General features: G+C 35.6%; 1 long non-coding RNA gene and 1 other non-coding gene across 2 annotated transcripts in view; one reads left to right on the forward strand and one right to left on the reverse strand.

Annotated features, from left to right (window-relative positions):
- Positions 1–14,955, forward strand: part of LOC143673548 (uncharacterized) — an 838,506-nt gene that overhangs the window by 393,609 nt on the left and 429,942 nt on the right. The gene's annotated exons all lie outside the window — the stretch shown is intronic.
- On the reverse strand, positions 12,171–12,277 carry LOC143675223 (U6 spliceosomal RNA). The gene has a single exon (XR_013171465.1). It is a non-coding gene; the product is annotated as a U6 spliceosomal RNA (small nuclear RNA).

Genomic DNA, 14,955 nt, shown 5'->3' on the forward strand with positions numbered 1-14,955 from the left:
TCAACTCCAGTGGTTCTGTCTGGTTACTTTTTAAAATTTTTATCTCTTTACCTAGACTTTCATATTGTTCATTCATTATTTTTCCTATACCCTGTGATTTTTCCACAGTAATTTCCTTAAACATTTTTTTCTTTTCCTTTTTATCTTTGTTCTTTTTTTTTGCTTTTTCTTTTTGTTGTTTGTTTTTTTGCATGGGCAGGTACCGGGAATAGAACCCAGGTCTCCAGCATGGCAGGCAAAAATCCTGCCACTGAGCCACCATGGCCTGCTCTCTCCTTAAGCATTTTTAAGATCACTTTTTAAAAAGATCTGTTTTCTACATCTATAGTCTTGTCTTTTCATTATTACATTCTGGATTTTTATTCTCCATCTTTGGATATGCGATTATTTCCTGTTTCTGTGATTGTTTTGTACACTACTGTTGTACACTGTGCATTTTGATATTTTAAAATATTAACTTTGGGATTTGTTACCTGGGATGTCTGTTTCCTTGTTTTGTAACCAGCTGGTGCTAATACAGAGATTTTCTTGTGCTTCAGTCCTCCTGTTCTAGTTTGTTAGCTGCCAGAATGCAATATACCAGAAATGGAATGGCTTTTTAAAAGGGGAATTTAATAAGTTGCTAGTTTATAGCTCTAAGGCTTAGAAAATGTCCCAATTAAGGCACCTGTATAGAAATGTCCAAACTAAGGCATCCAGGGAAAGATATCTTGGTTCAACAAGGCTGATGAAGTTCAAGGTTTCTCTCTCAAGTGAGAAGGCACATGGCGAACACAGTCACAGTTTCTCTCTCATCTGGAAAGGCACACGGTGAACACAGTCAGGGTTCCTCTCTTTCTGGAAGGGTACACGGCTGGCATGGCATCATCTGCTAGCTTCTTCTCCTGGCTTCCTGTTTCATGAAGCTCCCCAGGAGGCAGTTTCCTTCTTCATCTCCAAAGGTTGCTGGCTCATGGACTCTTGCTTTGTGGTGCTGCAGCATTCTCTGCTCTCTCCAAATCTTTCCTTCTCCAAAATGTTTCCTCTTTTATAGGACTCCAGAAACTTTTTAAGACCCACCCAAATGGGTGGAGACGTGTCTTCACCTAATTCAGTTAAACAACCACTCTTGATTAAATCACATCTCCAGTGAGAGGATCTAATTACAGTTTCAAACATACAGCATTGAATAGGGATTAGAAGAAATGGCTGCCTTTACAAATGGAATTAAGATTACAACATGGCTTTTCTAGGGGACATACATCCTTTCAAACCAGCACAGCTCCCATCAGGAAGGTCTGCCCCAGGCGATTGCACTTTGGAGGGTTTTCTCTGTCTTTCTGGGCCCGTGTCTTATCCTGGGGTTTTGCTTGTTGGTTGCTTTGGAGTTCCCCTGTTGATAGGAAAAGAAAATGGTGATATCACTTCTGACCTTACAGAAATAAAGATCAATATAATACTATGAACAATAGTGTGCCAATAAATTAAAAAAATCTAGATGAAGTGAAAAAAAAAATCCTAGAAAAATAACCTAAATATATTGACTCAAGAAGAAATAAAAAAACCTCAACAAACCTATATCAAGTACAGAGATTGAATCATAAAGCAAAAACATTTCACCAAATAAAAACCCAACATCAAATGGCTTCACTAGTAAATTTTACAAAACATTTAAAATAGAATTAACACCAAGTCATCCAAAGAATTCAAGAGAAAGAAACACTATTTAATTTATGTTACGATGCCAACAGTGTCCTGATATCAAAACCTGATAAGACATCACAAGAAAAGAAAGTCACAGGCCAATTTCCATTTTGAATAGAGATGCAAAAATCCTTAACAAAATACTAGCAAACTGAATCCAATAGTATACTTAGAAGATGATATTCCATGACCAAGTGGGATTTATCCCAGGAATGCAAGAATGTTTCAACATATGAAAATCAATCAGTGTAACATACCACATGAATAGAATGAAGGGAAAAATGATTAATTATGTCAGTACATTTTTAAAAGACATTTGACAAAATCCAGCACCTTTCTTCACAAAAACACTTGGACAACTAGAAATAGAAGGGACATTTCTCAACATGGCAAAGCCCATTTATGAAAAAAAAAAAAAAAACATAGCAGACATCATAAACAATCGGAAAAGACTAAAAACTTTCCCCTTAAAATCAGGAAAAAACTCAAGGATTTCCACTTTCACCACCAATATTCAATCTTGTACCAGAAGTTGTAGCCAGAACATTAGGCAAGAAAATGAAATAATCTTTTCTCTATTTATAGTCTAACTAAAGGATTGTTAATTCTATTTTTTTTAAGCCTACAACTTTTTGTTCTGTTATTCTTTCAGTTGTTTTAGCCATCTCTATTTATTTTATTTCCAATCTAATATTATTTCTTTCTCTCTGCTAACTTTGTGATTATGTTGATCTTTTTCTAGTTCCTCAAAATGTGAAGTTAGCTTATTAATTTGAGATCTTTCTTCTTTTTCAAAATAGATTTCCATAGCTATAAACTACCCCAGGGCACTGCCTTTGCTGCATTCTATAAGCTTCAGTATTTTAAGCCTTCATTTTCCTTCTTCTCTAGGTATGTTCAGATTTCCTTTATAATTTATTCTTTAAGCCATTTGTTACTGAAGAGTATGGTGTTTAATTTCCACACATTTGTAAATTTTCTTGTTTTCCTTCTCTTGATTTCTAGCTTTATTCAATTGTGGTCAGAGAAGTTACCTTGTATTTCAATATTTTTAAAGATTATCTTTAAATATTATTGAAACGCCTCTTGTTCCCTAACATATGGTCTATCCTGGAGAATGATTGATGTGCATTTGACGGGAATGTGTTTTCTGCTGTTGTTGCTTGAAGTGTTCTCTACACCCATGCACAAAAATATGAAAACCAAAGGCAAAAAACACATATTGACAGATATCGGTCGGAGGTGGGGTGGCATGAAGCCTCTGCTATGCAGGGGACAGAAATCCAGGCCTGGCTCTGTGCTGGGCTCTCACGGTTCTCCCAGACCATGAAATGCCTATATGCAGAAGAAACAAACAAGCAAACAACCAATACCTTTTTATGTCCTGGAGGCTGGTGGGTGGAGGAAGTTGCTGCTGCCCATTGGCCGAAAAAAGAGGCAGCAACCACACTGACCCTCGGGGATTACCCAGAATGGCCTGGACCCTCAATCCCAACTTTGGGAGGGAGCTTTCTTCTGCCTGCCCTTTGCCCTTTGGCTGTTTCCAGAATCTGTACCTTGTTTCTGCAGCCACCGTTTCCACAGTCATTGCAGCAGGGCTGAGAAATAGAGGTTTGTCTATAGTTATATTTTCACTTTCAAAAACTGAACTCCTTCCTGGAGCCTCCCAGTGTTTTTTTTTAGTTTGTTTGCTTTTGCTTTTGTTTGTGTTTTTAAAGAAAACTGAATTATTGGCAGTATCTTGCTTCTTTTGGCTCTCCTGTAGTTGTTCTAGATATCCAGTCTGACTCCAGGGTTACCACCTAGTTAATTCCAATCTTTTTTGCAGCTCAAATTTTCTAGTGATAGGAGTGAGCTGTAACACTTCCTACTTAACCATTTTGCACCTGTGTGCTCCTATATTGGATATTTCTTGAGGACAAAATTTGTATCAACTTTGCCTAGTGCATTAGTCAGAATAATGGCCCTCAAAGTGATCACTTCCTAATTCTCAGAACAGTGAATATGCTCCTTTTAATGTCAAAAGAAACTTTGCAAATGTGACTAAGTTAAGGATTTTGAGATACAGAGAGTAGCCTGTATTATCTGAGTGGGTCCAGTGTAATTACAAGGATGCTTGTAAAATGGAACAGGGAGGTGAAAGAGTCAGCATCATGAGATAGGAGGAAGACCCAACCAACCCTTGTTGGCTTGAAGATGGAAAGTAGAGGCAGGCAAAGGAGTGGAGGAGCCACAAACCAAGGAATACAGTCAGTGCCCCCAAACTGGAAAAGGCAAAGAAAAATTGCAGCTCTGTCAACACCATATTTTTTTTACTCCCGGTGACACCCATTTCAGATTTCTGGCCTCCAGAACACTAATATTACTTTGTGTGGTTTTAAACTACTAAGTTTGTGTTAGTTTGTTACACTGGAAAAAGTAAACAAGTATACCTGGTGATTGCACAAATAGGTATTCAGTTAATTTATATTAAATGAAATGTATTAGTGAGTTTACATTCCAGGAAGATTACTAACCCAAAAGAATAGTGTGGAGACATGAGTAGGATTCAGCACAGCCTAACTTTACCTGTCATGACTGTTACTGAAGAGAACACAGAAAAGTCCAAGGAACTCTCTAAGTCTCTCGTTAAAGTTTAAGCAGATTTTATTGGACAGTGGCCAGAAGTAGATGCTCCATAAACAATTTTTTAATAATTGAATAGATTTTAATATAATCTTAGTTAAGTCTTTTTGGTCCTTTTTCACTAGGTTTTCTTTCCTCCTTTTTCTCCCCACAATGCCCAGATGTGAACTAAAGCTGAGATAACAGGCCCTGGTTGGTGTTTTCAGTCATGATTTCTATAACCTAGCTTCTCTGCAGGAGAGGAAGAGTTATTTTTCCCCTTGGAAATGCCCATCATTTAGAAAGTGAAAGTGTCACAACATTAGATTACCCTTCCACTTTCATTCTCAAAAAACAAACAAACAAAAAAGCAAACCATGCCAGAGTCCCTTTTTGTGTGTGCTGTTTCTGTCCTATGTACAGCATTTCCTGAAGCTATTATACATTTCTTAAGATCATTGATTAATGTTCTTGGCTTTTGTCTTTAAGTATTTATTGCTAATTTGAATGGTTTATAATTATCTATGAAAATGTTTTTTTAATAATTCTTCATCCGAAGTATTATTTAATCACTTATTGTGTTATGTATTGTTAGTGTGTATCTTTTAAAAATGTTGCTTAATAAGACAATGAAAAATGAAGTTTTACTTCATGTAAAATTGAAGAAGGTTTCTAGATATGCCATTATTACTTATATCACCTGCTATCCTACTGCACTGTGAGGTGACAAATGTGTGGCCTTCAAATGTCCTGATCTAGCACACACGCATGTAGTCATTACTCAAAATTGTGGTCTCGTGGATTTATTAAAGAATAGCAGTTTCCCTTTGAAAATGTAATAATATGTTAATATTTTAAACTACGTTTCTTTTACTTAATGCAAAATCTTAAAAGCGCTTGTACCAAGTACATTTCTATTTGCTATCATTATGCTTTCCAGAACCTTTTCTTATTATTCTTCGTAAACTGCTGCTCTAATATATAAAATATATTCCTATAATATATATATGCAATCTCTATATAATATATTCTCTACTATATAATATATGTATTCCTTAATATAAAGACCTGAAATTTTGTGAAAAGTAATTGTTTTTAACTTATTTATGTATCGTATTGTCAGTTATTAGAACGGATTTTATCAAAACAAGCTAGCAAAACCTATTATTTTTCACCATTTCTCTTAAAAGAATTTTGAGACAACAATACACTTTAAGTTAGGTTTCTATTTTTTTGCACTTCTTCTTAATGATTATAGGATAATAAAAGTGAAAGCTCATTGTAACACCTCCATTAGAACTTTAGAGTTCTTATCTGCTCCGATCCTGATGTAATATTTAAAACTTTGTGACCTTAGGAAAGACATTTAAGCTCATTGAACTCCAAGTTCCTCAACGATGATATAATATTCATCTTTTAGAATCACTGTGAAGATTAAATGATGTAGCATGGAAAATTACCTAACATTGCGTGTAATAAATAAGTTGAAAGTTTTATTTCTCCTCCCTCTGAACCTCTGCTCTTATATGTTCTTCAATAACTTAGTATAGTACTGTTAATGATCAGTGGGCACAGAAATGACTTAAAACAGATTTGGGAGAGGTTTATGCAGTAGAGACTGTCCTCTATTTATTTTCTTCTCCTATTTCCCTAACTTTCTACCTGACATGCTTAATGAAGTGTTATTATTTCTGCAAATGTATCATTGTAATGCTAGCGCCACACTGATGAGAGCTGCTAACATTCAGTACAGATGATAAAAAGAAGGTAAAAGATGACTAAGACGCTTGCCTATGAGTATCAGGATAATAAACCACAGGCCCCAGGCTGTCTGACCATGGATCACAATCTGAAAAGTTTCTCCAGACCAGCCCTCCAGGTTTGATCCCTATGCGGTGCAGTGCTGGCGGAAGATCACAGCCTGTGTAGACATGCTGCCTGTGGTCACATCCCCGCTGCCATTTCCTCACTATGATCTTCACACTGTAAGTCTCTCCTCAACTTGTTTTGTACTCCATCTATTAAATGGAGCTAGCATATATGAGACATTACTGAGGCATTCTATAAAAGTTCTTTGCCTAATGCCTGGGGCGATATAAATGATCAGTGAAAATGAGTTATTTCTGTTACTGGTCAGATGAACCCATTTTCCTTTCTCCTCTGCCTCCAAACCCTCTGTAAAGCCCTCATCGATTTGAGGAAATATAAGTTGTCTTGCTTCTGTGGTCCTTAGGAGTAGTGAACACTCACCAATGGACCTGGAACCAAACATGACCATCATCTGATATTGAACTTCTCCCCCCATCCCTTACTCCCAATGTGTGTTTTTTTTGTTTTTGTTTTTGTTTTTTTTTTCTAGAAGAGTGTGATGATTAGGTTCTGGTCAACTTGGCCGAAGATTATGTCCAGTTGCCTGGTCAGGCAAGCCCTGGCCTGACCATTGCCGCAAGGATATTTAGTGCCTGGGTGATAAACTGAAAGGCTGGTGTATTAAATCATCAGTCAGTTGATGGCCTCTGTGGTTGATTACACCTGAGATCAACTTAAGGCGTGTCTCCCACAATGAGATAATCCAATCCGTTGAAGGCTTTTAAGGAAGAAGAGATTTTTTCACCGCTTCTTCAGTCATCAAGTCTTTCCTGTGGGTTCATCCAGACTCTTCATCGGAGCTGCCAGCTTCACAGCCTGCCCTGTGGATTTTGGACTCTTCCATTCCCACAGTTGCTTGAGACACCTTTATAAATCTCATATTTATGGGTATCTCCTGTTGGTTCTGTTTCTCTAGAGAACACTGACAAGGAGTGTACACAGTCTAATGTAATTAAAATATATTAAAGTGAATTCAGATGATTAGCAGGACATATATTTTTATTAGTGATTCATAATATTCTTTTTGTGGTGATCATTAATTACATAATTTTGTAGGGAATTACTTATTCACATTTAAACTGCCCAAGTTCTGCAATGGAAGCTGGGTCTTATGCTTCTAACTGCTATCTTTTTTGATGTAGCCCATCTATCTTTGAAAGAGTTTCAGCAAAATTCATATTTTAAAGACTGGGAAGTTCTTTATATCTAGTTAAATCTGATTAAGTACATTTCCTGGACATACTGAATATGTTAAAAGGAGAAAAAAGTCATTAAGTCTATGGACTTAAAAAGTTTGAAGAAGAAATGACTGGTGCATTGTGAACACAGCAATTGTGTCTGGCCATGTGAACTTTGGTGAGTCTATATAATATGCATATTCTTGATAATTTAGGAGTTGAGAATAAATCTTTCTTCTCCCATCTTGCTAAAAATAGCCTAACTCCCAGTTTTTCTCCAAGTTTGCGAATGGAGTTGTTGATATTAAGTGATCTCCTTTTAGTCATCTTCCACGTGAACTGCCTAAAAACCATACTTATAATCAATAATATACATTTTCTGTTTGCAAATTCCAAAGAAGAAAACAGTATAGAAATATGCCACTTCCCAGGCCTATCCTAAATGAACAATATAAAACTGATTTTCAGTGCTCTTCTAGAATTTTGTTCAAAACCAACCTTCATAAGAGCACAACAGGTAAGTACAGTTTCTGTCAATATGTTATACCAGACAATGCCAAGGGAAGAAACATACTATATTAATAAACAAGTAGAATTCCTTGTAGACCTATGAAATGCCAAGCTCTATGCTAAATAATTTTTCAAGTGCTATTACTTTAAATCTTCACAATAATCCCTTGTTATAGATGCTATTACTATTCCATTTAACAAATAAGAAATCTTAAGCTTGAAGGAACTACAGCACTCATCCAAGTTGCATAGCAATAAATTGAAACCACGTTACAAACTGAAATCTGTATAGCACCAGAGGCTACGTTTTTAGCCTTTATGGCCTTATGGGAAAATATTGTTGGCTAGAGGAGAAAAGGCAAAGCAGGCAATGGAATGAAATGGGATGATATTGCCTCTCTTTATGTCATTAGAATCATAGAGTAACCCTGAATCTCCTTAGCATAGCATATGAGTCTCTTCTGAATTGGCCTGTAGTCTATTTATTCAATCTAATCACCTAAATGATCTCTTATCCATGGTAAGATAGAAGAGGAGTTTCCCATGAGTAGACCATGGGAAGGCAGTTTCATTCATTCCACCATCGCTTGGACTTCTATTTATAAATTTTGAATAATATATTTATCCCATGACCCACACATGTCTCCAAAATGCACCATGAATTTTAAGTGCATTTAAAATTAAAATTTTACAGTAGAGAAAGCAATGTTTCCAACAAGCTACCCTATCTTCTTATCACATTCTTTCCTGTGTTGGTAGCAGTTAAATATTTGATCACTGCATCCCATTACTGCCAAAACAAATCTAATATTAGCTTGGTGACTGCTTTCTTCCCCAACTTCAGAAATTCTAAAATTGGAATAGGTATCTAATTATATATTTTTTAAAAGTTTACATAGAAATCACACAAGTACATTTGAACAAAAGCAGTTTAAGCAAGCTCCAATGTGTCATTCATATATATTAATGCATAAAAGAAACACCCATAAAAAATGGAGACATGGGGACATGATTGGTTTGGCCTCTGGATAAGCAGCTTCATTTCTAAATCAGAACTTCACTCTGACTTAAAAGGTTTATGAATCTAAGCCTTTAGTCTTTAATGTTGATGAGTGCTTTAGCAGCCTCTTAATTAACACTGACAAGGGTGTGCAGGGTACATTACCGGAACTAAATTGAAGCCAGAAGTTCATTTCTTTATCACTTCTCAAGGTTTTGGTTGATAACAGCTTTGTCTTTCTTGATTTATACTCCAGTATTCATTATCGAAAAGGAGACGTTCTTTCCTCAATTTCTCTTCTGTTAAATCTTTAAATATCAATTAACTCTACTTACCCCAAATTCCATTTCTTGGCTGTATATTTTATGTTGCCCTTTCCCATGGCAATAAACTCTACCCTGATGAGTACGCCAGGATCTGTGATGCTGCCACTCTATCCACTGCCCTGATTAATTCAATGAGGCTGCCATCTGGTTTCCATTACAATCCAGTAATTCTCATTGATGGAATTACAATGTCAAACATAAGAAATTGGGTAGAAGGCAGAAGTTAATTATGAAGGAGAAAATTATTTAGAAATAGAGGGATTTCTCTTTTCTCAGTGCCCATAGAATCCCCATTACTGTTAATCGTACTTACAGGGACCTATTCAGTGGCATATGGATTTAGAGTATTAAATCTTGGTAATCAGCAGTAATGGAAAATGAATTTAGGAGTGAACAATTCAGTGCAATGGGATCTAGTAAGTTATTTCATTCCTCATGTTTGTCTAAATTTGACAAGGATTGTTTAAATCTCAATATTGTATAAAGGTTTAAAAACATTTTTTAAAAAGAAGACATTAAATATGCCTGATTTACTTCCTTCCTAAACTCTATTCTGAATTTCATTTCTCCGGTTGAAATAGGAAATACATTTTTTTTTATTACTTACCTATGATTATCACATAACATTTAAATGCAGCACACCATTATTTTATAGTCACATTGAATTTCTGTTATTATCTTTCTAGTGTTTGACAAAAATTTATGCATCCTTATTCAGTTGAATTAATCAAATTATGGTGCATTTCAATTTGGAAAAAGTGTGCCACCGTCTTTTCTTTTATATATAAGAAAACTTTATTGAGCTATTGTTATGTTTCCATTAAGATCCTAAATAAGAAGTAGAAATAGGAAAGCTGTTCTATATGTAGTTTCAACCAGCAAGAGTTCAACTTACTGTTGGATAAGATAATAAATATATAAAACAACTCAAGCATAACGTTACCTATTCATGCAGAATAAAGAGAAATATAATAATGGATGTATAGAGGGATAAGTAATTGAATGGATGGGTGAATAGATGGATAGAATGAATAATAGGTAGATAAATGGTAGATGGATAGAATGAATAATAGATAGGTAGATAAATGGGTAGGTAGGTAGAGAGATAGGAATAGATATCTATTCCTAAATAGATGTTCTATGAATAGCAAGTCATGGAAGCAAATATTTCTTGTTTCAGGAGTCAGCCACTTGATCAGAAATCCATATTCTTCTTTTCTACTAACATTGGTCAGTCAAGTTGATGACCATCAGTTGTATTAACGGCCTGCTTAACTTCTATTTTCCTTTTATTACTTATCGTATTTGATACCCTGGTTGAGTGCTATAATTTATGAAACTGAACTTGAAGAGCTTGAAATGATACAATTAATTGCTTTCATCTTCAATTACAGTGACTAATTGACTCAGATCTGTTAGCATGAACCTGGTAGCAGTAGGAACAGCCATCGTATCGACAGCTTATATGAGCAAACTAATTAGGGAAAAGTATGTTTTGTTTAAAAACATCAGACAGGCTACATCGGGGATCAGCTGAGCCACACTCAAGCACCAATGTTTCTAGGTAGACACCTCAATATGAAAAAAATTGAAGGGCTTAGATTAATGTTTCTTACTTTTTTCTCCTGGATCTAGGTCATACCCAAATGAAAAATAATATATCATTATTTGTAGCATTTCTCAAGAAGAGGCCATGCGGAAGGGTTGGGAGATACCAGGATTTCTATGGGTGTATCACTTCCACTTTTCTATTTACTGCTCATCATGTGTATCACCCATATGGTTCAACCCACTCCTAGAGATAAGAAGATGCAATCTTACTATGGGCCTAAAAAGTCAAGTTAAATATGTTTGATGAAGAGCATTAATGACTCATAATTGCCTTGGAAAGTAGATCCATGATAAGGAATCCTGAGGATCTAGTTGGTATAAAAAGGGCAGAGATTCTACATCTATCTGTAGAGAGAATAGAATTTCAAATGAGATATATATGTCTATATTTTAATCATTACTATTTTGATAACTGAAATACCCTTGGAAGTTTTGGAGGAAAAAGGGCAACCGTGCTTAAAAGACAGTTTTCCAAAACTTGGCAGGTTTAATATTTTAATGAATTATGCTTCAAAAATATATTGAAAGACCAAAAGACAGAAGATTTTTGTAAGATCCAATCTGCTCAGTCTATATTCATTCCAATTTTATTAGTAGAGGATTTATTAAAATGAGCTTTTCTCCAAAAAGTTTCCACTTTTAAAGTACTCCAGTAAACTAATCTATGTGCTGGGCAGAGTCACATCTCCATCTAATCAAAAGGCCACACCCACAATTAGGCATGTTACATTTCTAAATCAAAAGTGTCCACCCTACAGTGTAGAATCATAAGTTTAGCTGGATGGATAGGAAATTAAATTGTTGCTAATTCTTTTTTAAATTCCTCTTCCCTTCTCTTCTCTCTCTACAGTTTGACTACTATTATTCTGCTTTTCATCTTTCTCCACTTCTTCTGGCTGTCTTAAAATGAACCTCAGCCAACAGAGTGCTTTTCTTCTTCTATAGGATTAGCTAACCAATCACAAATTCCTGATACAGACTTTTTAAAAAAAATTTATGTCCTGTCCTTTGGAGCTAGAGTTGTAGTTTTGAGAATTTAAAGATCTCCTTTTTTATCTTCACCTTTTGAAAAGTTGTTTCTGTCACAAATAGTAAAAGTCAGGGTGTTCTGCAAGTTAGGTGGGCGAAAGTTTGTATTTACTTACTTTTATTTTAATTGTTTACTGTGTGGTGGGGGTCACATTTCATTCTTTTTCCATGTGAGTATCCCCTTATTGCGGCACCATTTGTTGAATTTTTGTATGTTTGTTTCTGGGGCACGTGCATGGTCCAGGAGTCAAAGCTGGGTCTCCAGCATGGCCAGTGAGAATTCTACCCCTGAACTACCCTTGTACCCTATGCCTTAACTTACTTTTTTTTTTTTTTTCCTTCCTTGGGTTTTTATTTGTGAAAAATATGGAACACTTCATTAATTTGTCCATCATCCTTGCACAGGGGCCATGGTAGTCTTTTCTGTATTGTTCCAATTTTACTATATGTGCTGCCGAAGCAAGCACTTTAACTTATTTTTAAGACATGGTTTTCTTTACCTAATTCTAAGACATTTTCTATAGAATTGTTTTTAAAATCACTGGTAAAGCATGAGGATAAGATCTATATATGGCAATAATTATATTTTGAATTTTTAAAAAAGCTCTGAATACTAAATTTTGTTAAATAATGCTTTCATAATTGATCATCAGATTGGCCAAGTGCTATTAAAGACCTTTATCACTTCATCTGATTCTCAGCTCTGTCTGCCTCCTGTTCCCCACACTCTCTTAGAATCCATCATACTGTATTATTAGTATTATTACTGCATTATTAGACAATCTTGTAATCATCATCAGAACAAAATAATATTTTATTCGTTCTTTAACCTCTAACACGGAACATAGAACCTGCTATATAGTAGGCTTCTGTGCTGGTTTGAAACTATTATGTACCCCAGAAAAAACATGTTTTAATGCTGATCCAGCCATGTGGGGGCAGCTATTTCTTTTAATCCTGATTCTATACTGTAGGATGGAAACCTTTGATTAGATTAGCTCAACAGGGATGTGACACGCCCAATTATGGGTGTGGCTTTTTTATTAGATGGAGATGCGATGCCGCCCAGCACATAGATTAGTTTGAGTCCTTTAAAAGTGGAAACATTTTGGAGAAAGCTCAGAGTTGATCAAGATAAAAATTATGGGGGTGCGAGAGTAGTGAAGTGGTAGAATTCTCGCCTGCCATGCAGGAGACCCAGGTTCAATTCCCCGCCCCTGCACTTCACAAAAAACTAAACAAAAAATTCAACAAATGGTGCTGCAGTAATGGGATACTCACATGGAAAAAGAATGAAATGTGACCCTGCCATACAACATACAAAAAAAAAAAGGTAGAAATAGATCGGGTACTAAGCAAGATCATGCAGAAATAGCCAGAACCCGAAGAAAAGAGATCTCTGGCTCTGGCAGATGCTAAGCTAAGATACAAAAGTTTTGTACTGGAGCAGCTAAGTGAAGACACACACTTAGAGAAGAAACCACTGGCATCAGAAACTGGAAGCAAGAGAACCAGGAACAAAGACCAGCAGAAGTCAGCCATGTGACTTCCCAAATCAGCCTTATTTGAGGCAGAGTATCTTTCCCTGGATGCCTTAGTTAGGACATATGCTTTGCCTTAGAACGGCAAACTTGTAACTTATTAAATTCCCTTTTTAGAAGGCATTCCATTTCTGATATATTGCATTCTGGCAGCTTAACATACTAATATGGCTTCATTTGAAGTTTGTTGGATGAATCTTGACAAATGTTCTTGGGACTTGCCAACCTTTTGTGGAAGTGAACTAGCAGCATATGTTTCCTGATTGGCTACAATTAAAAAAATAAAGGCCATTTAGAAAACTGTTGTTATTTACTTCCAAGTTCAGTTATTTATTTAAGATGTTATTCCAGAGAGTATGTTGCCTATTGCCTTTCATACAAGGAATGGATGATAAAGCCATATTTTTGTGTCTCAATTTCCTTGGTTTTCACAGTTTTTAATACCACATTTATTACAAGAGGAAAATATATTTGATAATAACCATGCTTCGGAGGAGCAAGTATGAATCATCATGTGAGACATATTTAAATATACAGAATTTAAATATGCGCACATATAAATATATATGAGTGGTATTGGATACTCACTCAAACTTGGTGTTGCGGTTTCTTCATCTGTAAAGATGAGATGTTGATACTTGGCTCCTAGTAGGGTGTTCTGAGGATTAAATTAGGTAAAATATATGCTAAGACCGCAAGGATTATAAATTATTATGAATAATATTATTTTGTTATAATACGTAAAAGCACGTACTTCCATGAATAATAATTATATGAGGTTAATGTCAAGATCTTTGACATGACACTTTCTATCTTTCCATCCCCTTTTCTCTCTCTGCTCTCTGCCTTAACACATATACTCTAGGAACCCATAGCAGCTGATAGTTCCCAAAGCATACCACATTATTTCTCATCTCTCTCTCTTTACTCATGCTGTCTCTTCAAAATGGAATGCCCTCTCTTCTACATTCACCATCTTATCCTTTAGTATATCAAAGCCCCAAACCTTGTTAGGGTGCCCTGTGATCTCATATTAGTTTGGACATGTATCTCTCACATACCATCCCTACATTGTTCTTAACACTTGTACAGTGCCTGCATACCCCTGCATTACTTTTATCACACTATAATATTCTACTCAGTTACATAATTTTCTACTTATGCCAGTTCTTAAAGGAGCTGATCATGCCTTGTTCATCTTTATAGGCCTTGTACCTATATATTTCTCTTAATATGTTGAATAAAAAAATAAATGATGGAGGGCCAGCCATCGTAGCTCAGCAGGCAGAGTTCTTAACTGCCATGCCGGAGATGTTGGTTCGATTCCTGGTTCTGCCCATGCAAAAAAATAAAAATAAAAATATAATAATAACAAATGAAGGAATGAATGAACTGATTAAAAATGTTTACATTTTTTCATCTTATGACATTCTCATTGCAGAGATAGTAATGGATTCTTTACATTGACTGTACATGAGACTAAGAATCAATGATGGGACAAAGATGATGTCCAGATTTTCTGATGGCAAACAGCCTCAGGACTCTTTCCAACAATCCATTCTGGATTCTTTACATACATTCTGGCTATCAGAACATGATAGGAC

Source organism: Tamandua tetradactyla, chromosome 2 (assembly GCF_023851605.1).
Source record: "Tamandua tetradactyla isolate mTamTet1 chromosome 2, mTamTet1.pri, whole genome shotgun sequence".
In the NCBI taxonomy this organism is placed as follows: domain Eukaryota; kingdom Metazoa; phylum Chordata; class Mammalia; order Pilosa; family Myrmecophagidae; genus Tamandua; species Tamandua tetradactyla.